This window comes from Molossus molossus, unplaced genomic scaffold (assembly GCF_014108415.1).
Source record: "Molossus molossus isolate mMolMol1 unplaced genomic scaffold, mMolMol1.p scaffold_m16_p_1, whole genome shotgun sequence".
Taxonomy (NCBI): domain Eukaryota; kingdom Metazoa; phylum Chordata; class Mammalia; order Chiroptera; family Molossidae; genus Molossus; species Molossus molossus.
This window is the reverse complement of record NW_023425344.1, coordinates 121050425-121068841: the sequence shown is the minus strand read 5'-3', so window position 1 is coordinate 121068841 and position 18417 is coordinate 121050425. Positions and strand designations below refer to the sequence as shown.

At 40.9% G+C, this 18417-nt stretch overlaps 1 pseudogene; it reads right to left on the bottom strand.

The window, feature by feature from the left end:
- Nucleotides 1-536, bottom strand: LOC118615766 (annotated as a pseudogene).
- Nucleotides 537-18417: the final 17881 nt, after the last annotated feature.

The window sequence follows — 18417 nt, the reverse complement described above, 5'->3', positions numbered from 1 at the left end:
TCAGCCAGACAGTTCCACCTGCAGCTCCTTGTTCCTGCCACCTCCGCAGCTGCCTCTCCTTTTCCTGCAGATGTTCAATAATAGCAGCTAGATTAGCCTCGCGGTTTTCTTTAATGTGTTCCATTTTCAGGATCAGCTTTTCCTCGGCCATTTTACTGAAGTTGTTTTCCTCCAAGGCCTTCTGCAGGACTTCCCGCTCATGCTCCTGCTTCTCTGCCAGCTGTTTCAGCACCTGGGCCTCCTGAGACTTTCTTCTTTCCTCAGGGGTCTCCAGTTTTTTCTGGATCTCCTCCAGGGATAGTTCTTTCTTCTTTGGAGAAGCTAAAGTTCATGGGGCTTCTGAGATGGGAGATGGTGGCTTTAAGATCAGCTCAAAATCCTGGCCAGAGGCACACTTGTTGATCTGCTTCACTTCCATGTCATCGTAGGTGTAAATGGTGAATGTTGCAAGGTTCCGGGTAAAAGCAGGAGCAAATCAGTGAGAGCATGGACAGCTCCTTCATTTTTTCCTTGTAGGTCATCACTGTTTTAGCCATTGTAAGGATGTGCAGATGCTGAGTGGTGGCGAAGGCGAGGGGTCCAGCGACAGCAGCGAGAGTGGGAGAGAAGACCTATGTCTGTACTTCTTAATTGCCAATTTGTATTTCTTAATCACTTCACCTCTTTCACCCAGTCCTACACCCTTCCCTTCTGGCGACTACCAATCTACTCTGTGTTATGAGTCTGTTTCCATTTTGTTTGTTTGTTTGTTTTGTTCTTTGGATTAGAAGAACAAATTTCATTCACATATAAATGAAATCATACAGTACTTGTTTTCCTCTTCCTGACTTATTTTACTGAGCATAATACCTTCTAGGTCCAAACCATGCTGTCACAAATGGTAAAAATTTCTTTTTTCATAGCTGAGTAATGCTCCATTGTATATTTGTACCACCACTTTTTATTTTGTCTATTCATGGGCACTTAGATTGCTTCCATATCTTGGTTATTGTAAATAATGCTGCAATGAACATAGGGGAGCACATATTCCTTTGAATTAGTGTTTTTGGTTTCTTCAAATAAATCCTCAGAGTGGAATTGCTGAGTCATAATGTAGTTGTATTTTTAATTTTTTGAGAACCCTTCATACTGTTTTCCACTGTGGCTGCACCAATCTGCATTCCAACCAACAGTGCATGATGATTCCCTTTTCTCCACATCCTCACCAATACATGTCATTTGTGGATTTATTGATGATAGCCATTCAAATAGGTGTAAGGTGATATTTCACTGTGGTTTTCATTTGCATTTCTCTGATGATTAGTGACATTGAGCATCTTTTCATATGTGTATTGGTCATCTGTATGTCTTCTTTGGAGAAGTGTCTATTCAAGACATCTACCCATTTTGAAATTAAATTGTTTGCTTTTTTTTTTTTTTGGTGTTGAGTAGTATGACTTCTTTATAAATTTTGGATATTAACCCCTTATCAGATGTATCATTTTGTTGATAGTATCCTTTGCTGTGCAAAATTATTTTACTTTGATGTAGTCCCCTTTGTTTATTTTTTCTTTTGTTTCCCTTGCCTGAGGAGATATATCAGAAAAATTTTTTCTAAGACAAATGTCAGATATTTTACTGCCTGTTTTCTTCTAGGATCTTTATGGTTTTGAGTCTCACATTTAAATCTTTAATACATTTTGAGTTTATTTTTGTATATGGTATAAGAAGATGGTCTAGTTTCTTTCTTTCTTTCTTTCTTTCTTTCTTTCTTTCTTTCTTTCTTTCTTTCGCATGTATCTGTCCTGTTTTCCCAGCATCATTTACTAAATAGACTATCTTTACCTCATTGTACATTCTTGTCTCCTTTGTCAAATATTAGTTGACCACATAGACATGGATTTATTTCTAGGCTTTCTTTTCTGTTCCATTGATATGCATGTCTGTTTTTATGCCAGCATCATACTGTTTTGATTACTATGGCTTTGTAGTATAGTTTGATATCAGTTAGCTTGATTCCTTCAACTTTGTTCTTCTTTCTCAACATTGCTGAGACTAGTCAGAGTTTTTGTGGTTCCATATAAATTTTTGGATTATTTGTTCTAGTTCTGCAAAATATTCCATTGGTATTTTGACAGGGATCGTGTTGAATTTATAGATTGCTTTGGGTAGTATGGACATTTTAATTGTTAATTCTTTCCATCTATGAACACAGTATATGCTTCCATTTATTTGTATCCTTTGGTTTCTTTCTTCAGTGCCTTATAGTTTTCCAAGTACAAGTCTTTTACCTCATTGGTTAAATTTATTCTTAGGTGTTTTGTTTTTTTTTATGCATTTGTAAATGGAATTGTTTTCTTAGTTTCCTTTTTTTATAGTTATTATTGGTATATAAAAATGCAACTGATGTCTGAATATTAATATTGTATCCTGCTAACTTACTGAATTTATCAGTTCTAATTGTTTCTTGGTGGAGTCTTTGGAGTTCTCTAAATACAGTATCATGTCATCTACAAATAATGACAGTTTTACTTCTTTCCAATTTGAATGCCTTTTATTTCTTCTTGTCTGATTGCTGTAACTAGGATTTCAAATATTATGTTAAATAAAAGTGGGTATCCCTGTCTTATTCCTAATCTTAAGGCAAACACTTTTAATTTTTCCCCATTCTGTAGAATGTTAGCTGTGAGTTTCTCATATAAGGCCTTTATGATGTTGAGGTATGTTACCTCTATTCCCACTTTGCTGAGAATTTTTATCATAAATGGGTGCTGGATTTTGTCAAATGTTTTCTCTGCATCTATTGATATAGTCATGTGGTTTTTATCTTTCATTCTGTTTATGTGGTGTATCACATTAATTGATTTGTGGGTGTTGTACCAATCTTGCATCTTGGGAATAAATCATACTTGATCATGGTATATGATCTTTTTAATGTATTGCTGGATTCAGTTTGCTAATATTTTGTTGAAGATTTTTGCATCTGTTCATCAGTGATATTGGCCTATAATTTTCTTTCTTTGTCATGTCTTTGTCTGGTTTTAGAATTAGAGTAATGCTGGCCTCATAAAATGAGTTTGAGAGTTTTCCATCCTCTTGAATTTTTTGGAATAATTTGAGAAGAATGAGTGCTAGTTTTTCTTTGAAAGTTTGGTAAAATTTACCTGTGAAGCCATTCAGTCCAGGACTTGTTTTCGAGAGGTTTTTTTTTTTGCTTTTGTTTTTATTGCTTCAATTTCATTAGTTGTAATTGATCTATTTAAATTTTCTGATTCTTCTTGATTCAATTTTGGAGGAATGTATGTTTCTAGAAATGTATTCATTTTTTCCAGATTGTCCAATGTTGACATATAGTTATTGGTAATAGTTTCTTATAATCCTTTGTATTTCTTTGGTGTCAGTTGTTACTTCTCTTTTTTGTTGTTGTTATTAATGCTCACCTGAGGATATTTTTTCATTGATTTTTAGACAGAGTGGAAGAGAGGGGGCAGAGAGAGAGAGAGAAAGAAACATCAATGTGAGAGAGATACATTGATTGGTTGCCTCCCACACAACCCCAAATGGGGCTGGGGATCAAACCTGCAACCCAGGTACATCCCCTTGATCAGGAATTGAACCTGTGACCCTTCGGTCCATGGGCCAATGCTCTAATCGCTAAGCCAAGCCAGCCAGGGCTTTTCTTTTCTTTTATTTATTTTGGTTCTCTCTCTCTCTCTCTCTCTCTCTCTCTCTCTCTCTCTTTAAATCCTCACTGAATGATATTTTCATTGATTTTCAGATAGAGTGGGAGGAAGAAAGGGAGGGAGGGAGAGAGAGAGAGAGAGAGAGAGAGAGAGAGAGAGAGAGAGAGAGACTGATGAGAGAGAGACTGATGAGAGAGAGACTGATGAGAGAGAGAAACATCAACTGGTTGCCTACTGCATGACCCTAACCAGGTTTGGGCTGATGCTGTAACCACTGACCAAATTGACCAGAGTAGGTCCTCTCTTTTTTCTTCTTGTTGAGTCTGGTTAAATGTTTGTCAATCTTATTTCAATGAAAAAAAAAATGGTTTCAACAAACCAGCTTTTAATCTCATTGATCTTTTTTATATTTTAGTCTCCATCTCATTTATTTCCATTCTAAATATTTATTTATTTATTTATTTATTTATTTATTTATTTATTTATTTATTTATTTTAGAGAGAGAGGAAGGGGAGGGAAACATCATTGTGATAAATAACATTAATTGGCTACCTCCTGCACACCCCCACTGGGTATTGAGCCTGAAACCCAGGCCTGTGCCCTCACTAGGAATCAAACCAGCAACCTCTTGGTGCATGGGACAGTGCTCAACAAACTGAGCCACACTGGCCAGGCTCCATTCTAATCTTTTTTATTTCCTTTTTTCTATTAAATTTGTGCTTTTTTTGTTGATCTTTTTCTAGTTCTTTTAAGTGTAAGGTTAATTGCTTATTTGAGATTTTTCTTGCTTTTTAAGGTAAGCCTGTATTGCTATGAATTTCCCTCTTAGGACTGCTTTTGTTTTATAGATTGTGGATTGTTTTGTGTTCATTTTCATTTGTCTCAAAGTAACTTTTTATTTCCTCCTTGATTTCATTCTTAACTCATTCATTGTTTAGTAACATTTTATTTAGCCTCCATGTGATTGTATGTTTTTCAGGGTTTTGTGTTTTTTTTTTTTTTTCTGGTAATTGATTTCCAGTTTCTAGTTACCATTGTAGTTGAAGAATAAAATTGAAGTAATTCCTCTTAAATTTATTGAAACTTGTTTTGTGTCCTAACATGTAGTCTGTCCTAGAAAATGTTTCATGTGCACTTGAGAAAGATGTATAGTTTGCTGTTTAGGGTGAAATTCTCTGAAGTATCAATTAAACCCATCTTGTGTAGTGTGTCACTTAAGGCTGCTTTTTCCTTGTTGATGGTTTTTCTGAAAGATCTCTCCATTGATGTCAATGTGGTGTTAAATTCCCCTACTACCGCCCTGGCCGGTTTGGCTCAGCGGTTAGAGCATCGATCTGCGGTACAGAGAGACCCGGGTTCGGTTCCCGCTAAGGGCATGTACCTTGGTTGCCGTTTGTCCCCGGCCCTGGTTGGTCGTGAGGGTGGCAGCCACTCGATGTGTCCCTTCACATCGATGTTTCTCTCTCTCTCTCTTCCTCTCTCTCCCTCCCGCTCTATCTGAACAAAAAATGGAAAAATGTCCTCGGGTGAGGATAAAAAAAAAAATCCCCTACTATGGACTTCTGGGCAAGATGGAGGCATAGGTAAACGCGGTATTGTGTCCTCCCACAACCACATCAAAGTTACAACTAACTACAGAACAACCATCATTCAGAACCACCTGAAATCGAGCTGAATGGAAGTACTACCACTATGGAATTAAAGAAGCAGCCACATCAAGACTGATAGGAGGGGCAGAGGCGGACAGGCTGTCCCACACCCACATGTGACAGATAAAAATCAGGAGGATAGCCCTGGCCAGTTTGGCTCAGTGGTTGGAGTGTGGGTCTCCGGTCCAGAGAGACCTGGGTTCAGTTCACGCTGGGGGCGCGTACCTTGGTTACGGTTTGTCCCCAGCCCTGTTTGGTCATGCGAGTGGCAGCCATTCGGTGTGTCCCTTTTGCGTCGATGTTTCTCTCTATCTCTCTCTTCCTCTTTCTCCCTTCCACTCTATCTGAACAAAAAAATAGAAAAGAATGTCCTCGGGTGAGGATAAAAAAAAAAATCAGGAGGATACCTTGGCTGGGAAGGTCCTCCCTGAGGACTGATGGGTCCCCATCCCACACCAGGTGCCCCGCTCAGGGTTCCAGTGCCAGGAAGAGAAGTCCCCATAACTTGGCTGGAAAAACCAGCAGGAACTGAGGCTCAGGGAGGCTGAGGTGACTGGAGCCCCTGGCAGCTCCTCTTAAAGGGCCCGCACATGGACTTATCAGACTCACTCCCTCTAAGCTTGGAGGGGAGGCAGCTCAAGGGGCTTGAGGGGCACCAGAGACATACAGGGAAGAACTGCACTGTTTGGCATTGGAGTGAGGGCTGGAGAGGGGCTTTCTCCAGGACAAATGTGCTGTCAGAGGCCTTTTGGTGAGCCCTTCCCTGGGGTGGCAGACACCCACCATATCTTGGACTCCAGCAACCTGGCTCACACTGTTTGCCCCACCCTGGTGATTCCCTGAGGCCCCACCCCACCCACTTTCAGGCCCACCCAAGCTGTTGCCAGTTGCTTTACCATAGAATTGGCCTGTCTTGGATCCTGCTTCAGGTTTTCCTAAATTCTTTCAAACAAGCAGCATCTGGTCTCAGCTAGCCCCATACCTCTTGTTAAGTAATACATAAAAACAAACAGAGGGAGGCAGCCAAAATGAGGAAACAAACAAACAGGTCCCAAATGAAAGAACAGAACTGAACCCCAGGAAAAGAACTAAGCAAAATGGAAATAAGCAACTTAACAGATGCTGAGTTCAAGATACTGCTTATAAGGATGCTCAATGAACTTAGTGAGAACCTCAGCGAACTTAGTGAGGGCCTCAAGAGCATAAAAAAGGACCAGTCAGAAATGAAGGATGCACAGTCAGAAATTAAGGAGGCACTAACTGAAATAACAAATAATTTACACAGATTCAAAGTAGAGTAGGTAAAGCCAAGAAGCAAACCATCGATTTGGAATATAAGGAAGTAAAAAACACCCAATCAGAACAGCAAAAAGAAAAAAGAATCCAAAAAAATGAGGCTAGTGTAAGGAGCCTCTGGGACAACTTCAAGGCTGCCAATATTCACATTTTGGGGGTGCCAGAAGTAGAAGAGAGAGAACAAGAAATCAAAAACCTATTTGAAACAGTAATGGCAGAAAACGTCCCTAACTTGGTGAAGGAAACAGACATACAGTCCAGGAAGCACAGAGAGTCCCAAACAAGATGAACCCCAAGAGGCCCACACCAAGACACATCATCATCAAAATGCAAAAGGTTCAAGACAAAGAGAGAATCTTAAAAGCAGCAAGAGAAAAGCAGTTAGTTACCTACAAGGGAGTTCTAAGACTGTCAGCTGATTTCTCAAAATAAACTTTACAGGCCAGAAGGGAGTGGCAAAAATATTCAGAGTGATGAATAGCAAGAACCTACAACCAAGATTACTCTATCCTGCAAAGCTGTTATTTAGAATCAATGGCCATATAACGACTTTCCCAGACAAGAAAAAGTAAAAGGAATTCATCACCACCAAACCGTTATTATATGAAATGTTGAAGGGTCTTTTTGAAGAAAAAGATAAAAAATATGAACAAACAAAATGGCAATAAATACATATCTATCAACAATGGAATCTATAAACAAAATGAACAGGCGAAACAGAAACATTTTCATAGATACAGAGAACATTTTTTGGTTGCCAGATGGGAGGGGGGTTGGGGAATGGGTGAAAAAGGTGAAGGGATTAAGAAGTACAAATTGGTTGCTAGACTGACAAATCTCAAAGAGAAGGGGGTTGGGGGTGGGAAGAAATAAACCAAAGAACTTATATGCATAACCAATGGACACAGACAACAGTGTGTTAAAAGGTGGTAGGGGTTGGGAGTGTGGAGGAGGCGGTCAATGGGGAATAAATGAGGAACTCTGTAATACATTCAACAATAAAGATAAAAAAGAAGCCCTGCCCTGGCCAGTTTGGCTCAGCAGTTAGAGCGTGGGCCTACAGTCCAGAGAGACCCAGGTTTGGTTCCCACTAAGGGCACATACCTCGGTTGCCATTTGTCCCCGGCCCTGGTTAGGTCATGTGGGTGGCAGCCACTCAATGTGTCCCTTTCACATCAATGTTTCTCTCTCTCTTCCTCTCTCTCCCTCCCACTCTACCTGAACAAAAGATGGAAAAATGTCCTCGGGTGAGGATCAAAAAAAAAAAACAGAAGCCCTGGCCAGTTTGGCTCAGCAGTTGGAGCGTTGGCCTGTGGACCAGAGAGTCCTCAGTTCGGTTCCCACTAGGGGCACATACAAAAAAAAAAAAAAAATAGAAAATTAAATAAATAAATAAATAAATAAAAGACAAAAGAGTCAGAGGCTAAAAAAAAATGTTTATTGAGCTCCTGTGTGCTAACCACTTTGGAGCATGTAAATAAAACACAAAAGGAGTTTATAATTAAATTAGGGAAGACAAAACAAGTATATCACAGTCTAGTTGTTAATAGATAAAATACTGTATATGGTGCCATAAATTATAAGATAAATTTTATGTACCACTAAGAAAGATTAAAGTATGAGCCCTGGCCGGTTTGGCTCAGCGGTTAGAGCGTTGGCCTGCTGTCCAGAGAGACTCGGGTTCCCACTAAGGGCACATACCTTCGTTGCAGTTTGTCCCTAGCCCTGATTGGGTCATGCGGGTGACAACCACTCGATGTGTCCCTTTCACGTCGATGGTTCTTTCTCTCCCTCCCACTCTATCTGAACAAAAAATGGGAAAATGTCCTTGGGTGAGGATTAAAAAAAAAAAAAGAAATAAAGTATGACATAACACTTAAAAAAATCCCCTACTATGATTGAATTACTATTAATCTCTTCTTTATATGCATCAAGATTTTCTTTATATATTTAGGTGCTCCTATATTAGGTACATAAATGTTTACAAGGGTTATATTTCCTGGTTGGATAAATCCTTTTATCATTATGTAATATCCTTCTTTATCTCTTATTATAGACTTTGTCTTAAAGTTCTTTTTGTCTGATATAAATATTGCTACCCCAGATTTCATTTGAATGAAATATATTTTCCATCCCTTTACTTTCAGTTTGTGTGTATCTTTTGTTCTGAGGTGGGTCTCTTGTAGACAGCATATATATAGGTCTTGTTTTCTTATCCATTCAGCTACCCTATGTATTTTTATTGGAGCATTTAATCCATTTACATTTTAAATGATTGATAGTTATATATTTATTACCATTTTATTCTTTATGTCTTTTCTTTTATTCTTCCTTCTTCTTAAAAAAGATTCTTTAGTATACTGGTTTGGTGGTAATGAACTCCTTAAGCCTTTTCTTGTCTTGGAAGCTCTTTATTTTTCCTTCAATTTTAAATGATAACCTTGCTGAGTAGAGTAGTCTTGGTTGTAGTGTGGCAGAATAGTAAGAAGCTACAAAAATGTCTGGGCAAGTGGAATGGGAAAACTGAAACAAGAAAATTAAACAAGGCTAAACGATTTGAACAATTTACAGCCAACTTGTGAATTGCAAGACCTAATCTTCCTCAACCAAGGACACGTGAGAGAAAATGGTTTATACCTCCCCTCCCTAACCAGAGAATACATAGCTTAAATCACCCTGGTCTGGGAAAATAGAGAACAAAGACCCAATTAATGCCATTTGTGCCAGCCAAACCCAAGAACAGATGAAGTCAGGGGAACAAATAACAAAAATCTCATTAAAGCCAGACAGACACAAGATAAAAGTAAAAGAGTAAATCAGACCTAAGAATAATCCCAAAACTCCCCTGTATGCTCATTATAAAACATCAGCATATTAAAAATGCACTTGGAAAGCTGATGAATATTCTACTGAAACCCTCTCCTAAGAGTCTTGCTTGCAGAAAAAATAATAATTAAAAAACCAGCAGGACAAAGACTCAGGGTGGGCTCACTCTAAAGCACGCCCATGCCCCTTCTTGGGCATAAACTTTTTACTTCCTCCTAAGCTCTAAGGTCCCCACAAAACTTGCAATCAGGGTAGCAGCAGGCAGCAGCAGACTATCTGAGACTTACCCCCAGATCCTGTCTCCAAGACCCTGTGAGCTAAAAGAAGCCTGCCTTAGCTCACTTCTTTCCTATAACATTTCTAAAGCAGATCACTACCTAGGCTCTCTCCTGTTGTCTCTTCTACCCTATGTCCTTCCTTGGTTACACTGTCCCCAGCTTTTATAAACATTCTCAAAATCACTTGGGCTTGTGTTATAAAATCTTTCCTACACAAAGTCAAAACCCTCATACTATAAGCTGGCCTGAGGCAGACTGCTCCGGGCTGGTTGCTGTTTGATAACAATATGTCCCTGCTTTTCATCGCTTTGAATATTTCATGCCAATCCTTCTGGCCTGTAAAGCTTCTGTTGAGAAATCATCTGACAGTCTTATGTGAACTCCCTTGTAGGTAAGTAACTGCCTTTTTCTTGCGGCTTAAAAACATTTTTTTCCTTTATTGATTTTAGAGGAAGAAGAGAGAGAGAGAGAGAAAGAAACATCAATGAGAGAGAACACTGATTGGCTGCCTCCTACATGCCCCACACTGGGGATTTGGCCCACAACCTGGGCATGTGCCCTGACTGGGACTCAAACCAGCGACCTCTTGGTGCATGGGTCAGTGCTCAATCACTGAGCCACACTGGCTGAGCCCTTGCTGCTTTTAAGATTCTCTCTTTGGCCCAGCCAGTGTGGCTCAGTGGTTGAGCATCAACCCATGCACCAAGATGTCACCGGATTAATTCCCAGTCAGGGCATATGCCCAAGTTGTGGACCCAATCCTGAGTGGGGGGCATGCAGGAGGCAGCCAATCAATGTTTTCTCTCATCGATGTTTCTCTCCTTCCTTCCTCTCTCTCTAAAATCAATAAAGAACAAAATGTTTTTTAAAAGATTCTCTTTGTCTTTAACCCTTGGCATTTTAATTATGATGTGTCTTGGTGTGGGCCTCTTTGGGTTCATCTTGTTTGGGACTCTGTGCTTCTTGGGCCTGTGCATCTTTCTTTTACCAGATTAGGAAGGTTTTCTGCCATTATTTCTTCAAATGGATTCTTGATTTCTTGTTCGCTCTCTTCTCCTTCTTGTACCTCCATGAGGTGGATGTTGTTACATTTCATATTGTCCCTAATGTCCCTTAGACTATTCTCATTATTTAAAAACTTTTTTTCTTTTTGCTGCTCTGATTGTTGTTGTTTGTTTTCTACTTTGTCTTCCAAATCACTGATTTTATCTTCTGCTTCATCTAGCCTGCTTTTTATTCCTTCTAGTGTATTCTTCATTTCAGATATTACATTCTTCATTTCTGACTGGTTCTTTTTATGGTTTCTATGTCCTATTTTATGCTTGCTCTTTGTTGAGGTTTTCATTAAGTTCCTTGCACATCCTTATAACCATTGTTTTGAACTCTTATCTGGTTGCTTGCTTGCTTGCCTTCATTTCATTTCGTTCTTTTTCTGGGGATTTCTCCTATTTCATTTGGGGCATTTCATTGTCCCCCTATTTTGGCTGCCTCTCTGTATTTGTTTCTGTGTATTAGATAAATCTGCTATGCCATGGTATAGTAGCTTTATATAGTAGGTATCTTGTGGGGGTCAGTGGTGCAGTCTCCCTGATCAGCTGTTCCAAGAATGTCCCTTCAGTGGGTTATTTGAGCCCTCCTGTTGTAGTTGAGTCTTGACTGCTGGTGGCCCATCAGTGGGAGGGGTTGCACCTCCACTGGCTATGAGGATGAACCCATGCAATGTATGAGCTGCTGTACAGGGGCTGACTCCACAAAGGGGTCTGGTGTCTACTGAGGTTTTGTGTGTGTGTGTGTGCCACTTGTGGAACTAATTAGTTTATGCTCTGATTTGTCTAAACCACTGGGTATGTTGGTTCTGGGACCACTTGGGAAGAAATCAAGTCCTGATTGATGTCTGGTGCTGGCTGTGACCAGCCCTAGGCTACCTGTTTGAAGCTACAAAGCAATCCAGTTTGTAGCTGCCTCTGCTGGGCCTGGGTGTGCGTGCAAGCAGCCTAGCTCTGCACCAAGGTTGGTTTCCACCAGCACGAAGGACAAGGACAGGTCAGCATAAGCCCAAGATTTCCTGAGATCCACCCTTACCTGATAGCTGCCTCTTAGACTTAGTCACTGAGCCTCTGGCAGTACATGAGTTGTGTTGAGGGAGGCTTTCAGTGAGTTACCAGTAGGGGCAAGTGGTGTTCACCAGATTGATAAAGATTCAAACACAGCCCTAGTGCTGGCTTTGAGACCACTCAGCAATAGTCTTGGGGTATACCAAGGTCAGCTATTATTCCCAGTGCCCACAGACCTTTGTGTTGGGGCAGGGTCTCAGGGATTCATGAGGGTGAGGCCAGAAGTATTCATTAGGCCCAAACAGACCAAGATTTGGGTTGTGTGAATGGAGGGCTCTGCATGGGAACAGTTGTGCCAGTCTGGCATGTGAGGGGGAAATGACCCACCCAAGAGCTACACAACTCAGTTTTACCCAGAGCCTGTCCAGACCTTCTGGAGAGTCTTCTGCCCTGGGGAGCCAAGCTGGCCACAGTCCACTAATAATATTGCAAATACAAGTTCAGCATGACAGGACCACTGGCAGTTGGAAGAGTGGAGCTAGTGGTTCTCCCCTGATAGGGCTAATGGATTTCCTGGGGTGGGGGTGGGGGCGTGCCACCACTCTGGCCCACAAGGAAAGAAGTGAAGCTTCTCTGTTGCTCCAGGCACATGAATGCTCACAGATGCTCTGGCCTATGGGGAACAGGGCACAGCTTCTCTGGCACTCCAGACATGCAGCACAGCTACTCTAGTCTAGGGGCAAGGTGTTTCAAGTGGTATTGCTGTTCTGGCATGCTGTAGGGGAAATGGCCTTCACCCCAGAGCCACACAACTCTGTCCCTGATTCTCTCTGAGATCACTCTCAAGATCCCTTCTAGAAAGTCTATACCAGAGGCTCGAGCAGCAGACTCCTCCACAGGGTGTGAGCTAGGCCAATTGGGCAACAGGGGGCCAGGAGTGTAGGGCTTATACAGTCTTTTAGGCTGATGAAGTTTGGAGAGGAGTGCTCAACACAGGAAAGATGGCGTCTCTATATAATTGAGTTTAAATCAGTTTTTAAAAGCCCTGGCTGGGTAGCTCAGTTGGTTAAAGCATCATCTCGATATGCCAAGGTAGCAGGTTTGATCCCCAGTGGGCACATACAAGAATAACCCAATGCATGCATAAATAAGTGGAACAACAAATCGATGTCTCTCTGCCTCTCTGCCTCTCTGTCTCTGTTTCTCTGTCTGTCTCTCTGTCTCTCTCTTTCCCTTTCCCTTTCTCTCTCTCTCTCTCTCTCTCTCTCTCTCTCAAATCATTCAATTAATAAAAATAAATAAATCAGTTAAGAGAAGAAGAAATACACACTTACATTGTCTTTTGTAATTACCTTTACCTCTCTGTTTTTTCATATGATTTTGAATTACTGTCTGAGGTCATTTAGTATATCTTGTAAGGTAGGCTAGCTAGCAATATATTCTCTGAATTCTTTTAAATTTAGGAATGTATTTCACTTTCACTTTCGAAAGCTAGTTCTATTGAACATACCATTCTTGGATGAGAGTTTTTTCCTTTCAGCATTTTGAATATATCATTTCTCTGCCTTCTGGCCTACATTGTTTCTGATAAGAAGACAACTGTTATTTTTATTTGGATTTCCTTGGACAAAACAAGTCATTTTTCCTTATTGTTTTCAAGATTGTTCTCTTTGTCTTTGACTTTCAAGAAGTTACTACAATGTGCCCTGACCAATTTGGCTCAGCAGTTAGAGTGTCAGACTATGGACCAAAGGATCTCAGGTTTGATCCCCAGCCCAGGTCAGGGTTGTGCAGGAGGCAACCACTCAATGTGTCTTTCTCACATTGGTGTTTTTCTCCCTCTCTTTTCTCTCCCTTCCTCCCTCCCTTCCATTCTATCTAAAAATCAATGGAAAAATATCCTTGGGTGAGGGTTAACAACAAAAAGTTTACTACAATGTGTCTGCATGTGATTTTCTTCACATTTCTCTTACTTGGAGTGCCTTAAGCTTTTAAGATGTGTAAATTAATGTTTATTGTCAAATTTAGGGTGTTTTCAGCTATGAGTTCTTCAAATATTTTAATGCTTTCCCCCTTTTTCCTCTCTTTCAGTTACTTCTATTATGCATGTTAGTGTACTTAACAGTATCCCACATTTCTCTAAAGCTCCATTTATTTTTCATCATTCTTTTTTCTCTTTGTTCTTCAGATTGCATTTTTTTCTATCAACCTATCTACAAGTTTGTTGATTCTTTCTTCTGCTAGTTCTAATATACTGTTGTGCCCTTCTAGTAGATTTCTTTATTTCAGTTCTTGTGCTTTTCAACTTCAGAATTTCCAATTGGTTCTTTCTTATAATCTCTATCTCTTTATTGATGTTATCTATTTAATGAGGTATTATCATCATACTTTCTTTAATTCTTTATGCATGGTTTCCTTTAGTTATCTGAACATATTTATAATGACTGCTGTGAAATCTTTGCCTGCTAAGTCTGACATCTAGACCCTTTTAAAGGCAGCTCTGTTGCCTGCATTTTTTGTGTGTATTAGTCATACTTTCCTGTTTCTTAGCATGTCTCATAATACAGTTGGAAACTGTATATATATGTTACAAAGCATGGGTCTTTATTATTTTCTTTTCATTTTTAACTTTATTGTCAAGAGTATTACAGATGTCCCCTTTTTTTCTCTCCAATTGCCCCTCTCCAACCAGTTCCCACCCCATCCCAGGCCTTCACCACCCTATTGTCTGTGTCCATGGGCAATGCATACATGTGTATAAGTTCTTTGGTTTATCGCTTCCTTCCTCCCCACTCCCCTCCTCTGAGGTTTGTCAGTCTGAACCCTACTTCTTTCTATGTCTCTGGGTCTATTTTGTTCATCAGTTTATTTTGTTCATTATATTCCACAAATAAGTGAGATCATATGGTATTTGCCTTTCTCTGATTGGCTTATTTCACTTAGTATAAAACTCTCTAGGTCCCTCCATGGCATCTCAAAGGATAAGAGATCTTTCTTTCTTATGGCTGCATAGTATTTCATTGTGGAATACTACAATGGAAAAAAGGCTGTATACCACAGCCTTTTTATCCATTCATCTACTGATGGGCACTTCGGCTGTTTCCAGCTCTTAGTTATTGTAAATAACACTGCTATGAACATAGGGGTGCATATATTTTTTCTAGATAGTGCTTTTGGGATTCTTAGGATATATTCCTAGAAATGGGATCACTGAATCAAATGGCAGTTCCATTTTAATCTTTTGGGGAAACCATACTGTTTTCCATAGTGGCTGCACCAGTCTGCATTCCCACCAGCAACAGTAGAGAAATCAGTCAGCAATTAGTGGAGGCTAACTGCTGGGTGTGATACCATTAAAGACAGCATAACAGAAAGAGACAAAGAGAGCCCTGTTAAAACCACTGTTATCCCAGAGTGAAAGTGCACATGTCCAAGGATTTCCCTTCCTAAGAGTGACAGCAAAGACTATACTGCAGGGGAAATAAACTTCACTAAAAAAGTCTGGGAATCGAACCTGCAACCCTTCGATGTGCAGGCTAACGCTCTAACCACTGAGCAACACCAGCCAGGGCAATGTTTCTTTATTTTCTATGTACCCTTAGAAAATTTTTCAGAGAACTTAAAGGTTTTTTTTTTATTATTATTATTAACTTTTATCAGTTATGGTTGTTTTACTGGGGAGAGGATCTGGAGAGCTTCTGTCACCATTCCAGTAATAATCTCCCTTAGAGCTTCTTTAATCCTGGTGTTCTAAGATTTCACAATGATGAATCTCGGTGAGAGGTTTTGCTTTGTTTTGTATTCATTCACTGTGCTGGGTACTCAGTGGACTCTTAATTAGACATCTTTGTCTTTTCTAAAAATATTCATTGTGGGTTATATATGTTCACCTAAAAATATAAGGCCAAAGTGAGAGGCAACAAGTATTTATTAGAGATTGAAAAAAAAAAAATAGCTATTCTGGAAGCACTAATTTAGACAGAAACCCAAACACTGTTTTGATAAGGAGGTAATGAGTATTTATGAGAAAGAGAAGGGGAACAATTGCATCAATAGAAAGAAGGAATTTCTATAGGTGCAGATAAGCTAACACAGTGACACTAATTTTAAAGCATCTTTGTTTCTGGGGTCTTTGTTTCTGAGTTCCTTTTTTTGTTGTTTTGATCTCTCTTACATGTTGATGGCTTCCCTCAAATGTCTGGGGATTGGCTCTTTGTTTTGAGGCTGGACATCCTGTCCTGTAGGCATTCCCATGGCACCTGGAGAACACTTTTCATGGAGGAAAAAGTGAGCCAGTCTTGGAGTTGAACACACCTGGCTCAGAACCCAGCTCCACACCTTACTTCTTTTGACTCTAATAGGGTAAGTCTTGTGAGCATGTTTTCTCTTATTAAAATAAGGATAACAATACACCCTTGCAGATCAGCCATCGGCAAGTGGTTGGCACAGAATAGACACTTGGGAAATATTGACATCCCAGCCTTCCTTATGCAGAAGTTGATCTAAGGTACTCAGTCAATCCTTATCATCTGCATTGGGCACTGATGGGTACTTCTCTTCCTCCTCTTTCCTTTCTTATTTGACCTCATGTGCTCATGGTTAAACCTCTACCAATCATGGAGAGAGAGCCATCCTGACAATAAGACTTTGCTGCCACGCTATCTTAAGCAGAGTAGTTAACAAGGTATATTTTGGTGTCAAGTGGTCTTGGGATCCAAGCCCTGTACTGAGCCCTGATATAACAATATGATGTAAAAGCAAAGAGTCACCCAGTGGCCCCAAGCCTTACTACAGTCAAAGAAATGAGAAGAGACAGGAACAATATGGTTTGAGGGATTCAGAGTCCATCCAACATAAAGACCCTCAGTGACAACTGGCATCTGAACCCTCAAAAGAGGTCACTGCCTGCTCCTTAAAGAACTGGAGGGTTGTGTCTTGGATCAAAAAGCACATCTTCAAGTCTTCCAACAGTCTGGAGACACAGTTCTTCAAGACAGCTGCTGGACTTCATGTACCACACACCTATGCTGCCCTGCCTCCCCACCTCCCTCCTATTCCTTTCTGCTGCTGCCATCTTGCTGCTCAAGACCAAGCTGAGACTCTGTTCCTTTAGGGGTACCATCTTCCAGGCAGGGCCATGAACCAAGGGGATGGGAGGGATAGGCTCTCCCAGGCAGGAGCAGCCGGTAGGGCAAGTCTTGGCCTTCAAGTAAGAATCTGCATTCTGGCCTCCTTCAGATCATTCTGCACCTGGCATCTGACTTCAAAGGCTTCCCTGAGCTGGGCCTGGTCCAGTTCCTTCAAGTCTCTGAACTTGCCATGGTGGATGCTCAACCAAGGGGTGTCCAGGTCCACCATGAAAATGTGGCCAGTACCACTCTGTAGCTAGTACGTTATGGCATTCCATAAAAGTAATCCACACACTTGAGCCCTCTATTGAGAATGTGTGCACCCAGGCCCCATGTATCACCTCTCCCACATTTCTGAGGGGCCCTGGGCACACATCCTGAGACTCCCTTGGCAAACTCTATACCCCTAATGAGCCTCAAGGGGCCTCCTATAGACATTGCACTGTATTAGGTGAGGTAGAATGAGGCAAAAACAGCAAAAAGGCTGTGTCTCTGTCCTCCAGCTAGTTGGAATGAAAAGCAACACCTGCCAAGAATCCAATAATAAAGCTGTGGGAGCCTATAGAATGGAGCTATCTTAAAAGGATGGACCTAGAAATGTCTTTTAGCTTGATCTGGGTGGTGATCACACAGGTGTGAGCATGCACATGCAAAATCAAGCTGTCCACTTAAGGTTTGTGGGCTTTAATATATATGTTATACTTCAATTTAAATTTAATTTTTAAATTTAAAAAATTGAAGTATAACAGATATATTACAATAGCCTTGGCTTGGAATGTTTTGACTCATCTTCCCCTGGCCTCCTGGTCATTCATCCTTCTTCTACTCACTTCCTCCAGGAAGTCTTCCCTGGTAGTCCCCTTTCCCTACCACTAAATTAGTCCCCGTGGCTACCCCTCTCATAGCACCCTGTATTTCTCCTTCATGGCACTTATCAGTGTCTCTTCTTCCTTATCTGATAAGGGTCTGTCTCTCTCACTAGATGGTGGGCCCCTGAGGGCAGGGAATACATCTTCTGCTCCCCACTGTATCCCCAAAACTGAGCATAGTGCCTGGCACAGGCATATGTACAATGAAGATGGACCAATGGATGAATAAATAAATGAGGTATTAAGTTATTTTACCTGATTAGACAAAGCCCCTAAGTTGTCACACACTCCATCCTGTCCGGATGGAGCAAGAAGATGTGGTGCGAAGAGTGGGCTATAGAGATGGGCAGACCAGGGCCTGCGCTCCAGCATTGCTGCTTACCAACTTGTGCCACTGTGAGTCACTTCACCTCTCCAAGCCTCAGTTTACTCAGCAGTAAAATGGGATGGGAACATTACCACCTCACAGGATGATGGGTGAATTGCAGTCATATATGCAAAGGGCCTGGTACACAATGCCCAGTCTCCTTTCCAGGACCCTGGTGAGAGGCGTGTTCACATCCCAAGGCCTCTCATCACCTGGTCAGGGCTTCTCTGCTGCAACCCCAGAGCAACGGTGGAGTAGGGGTTTGGCTCTCACTAGTAGGACTGCT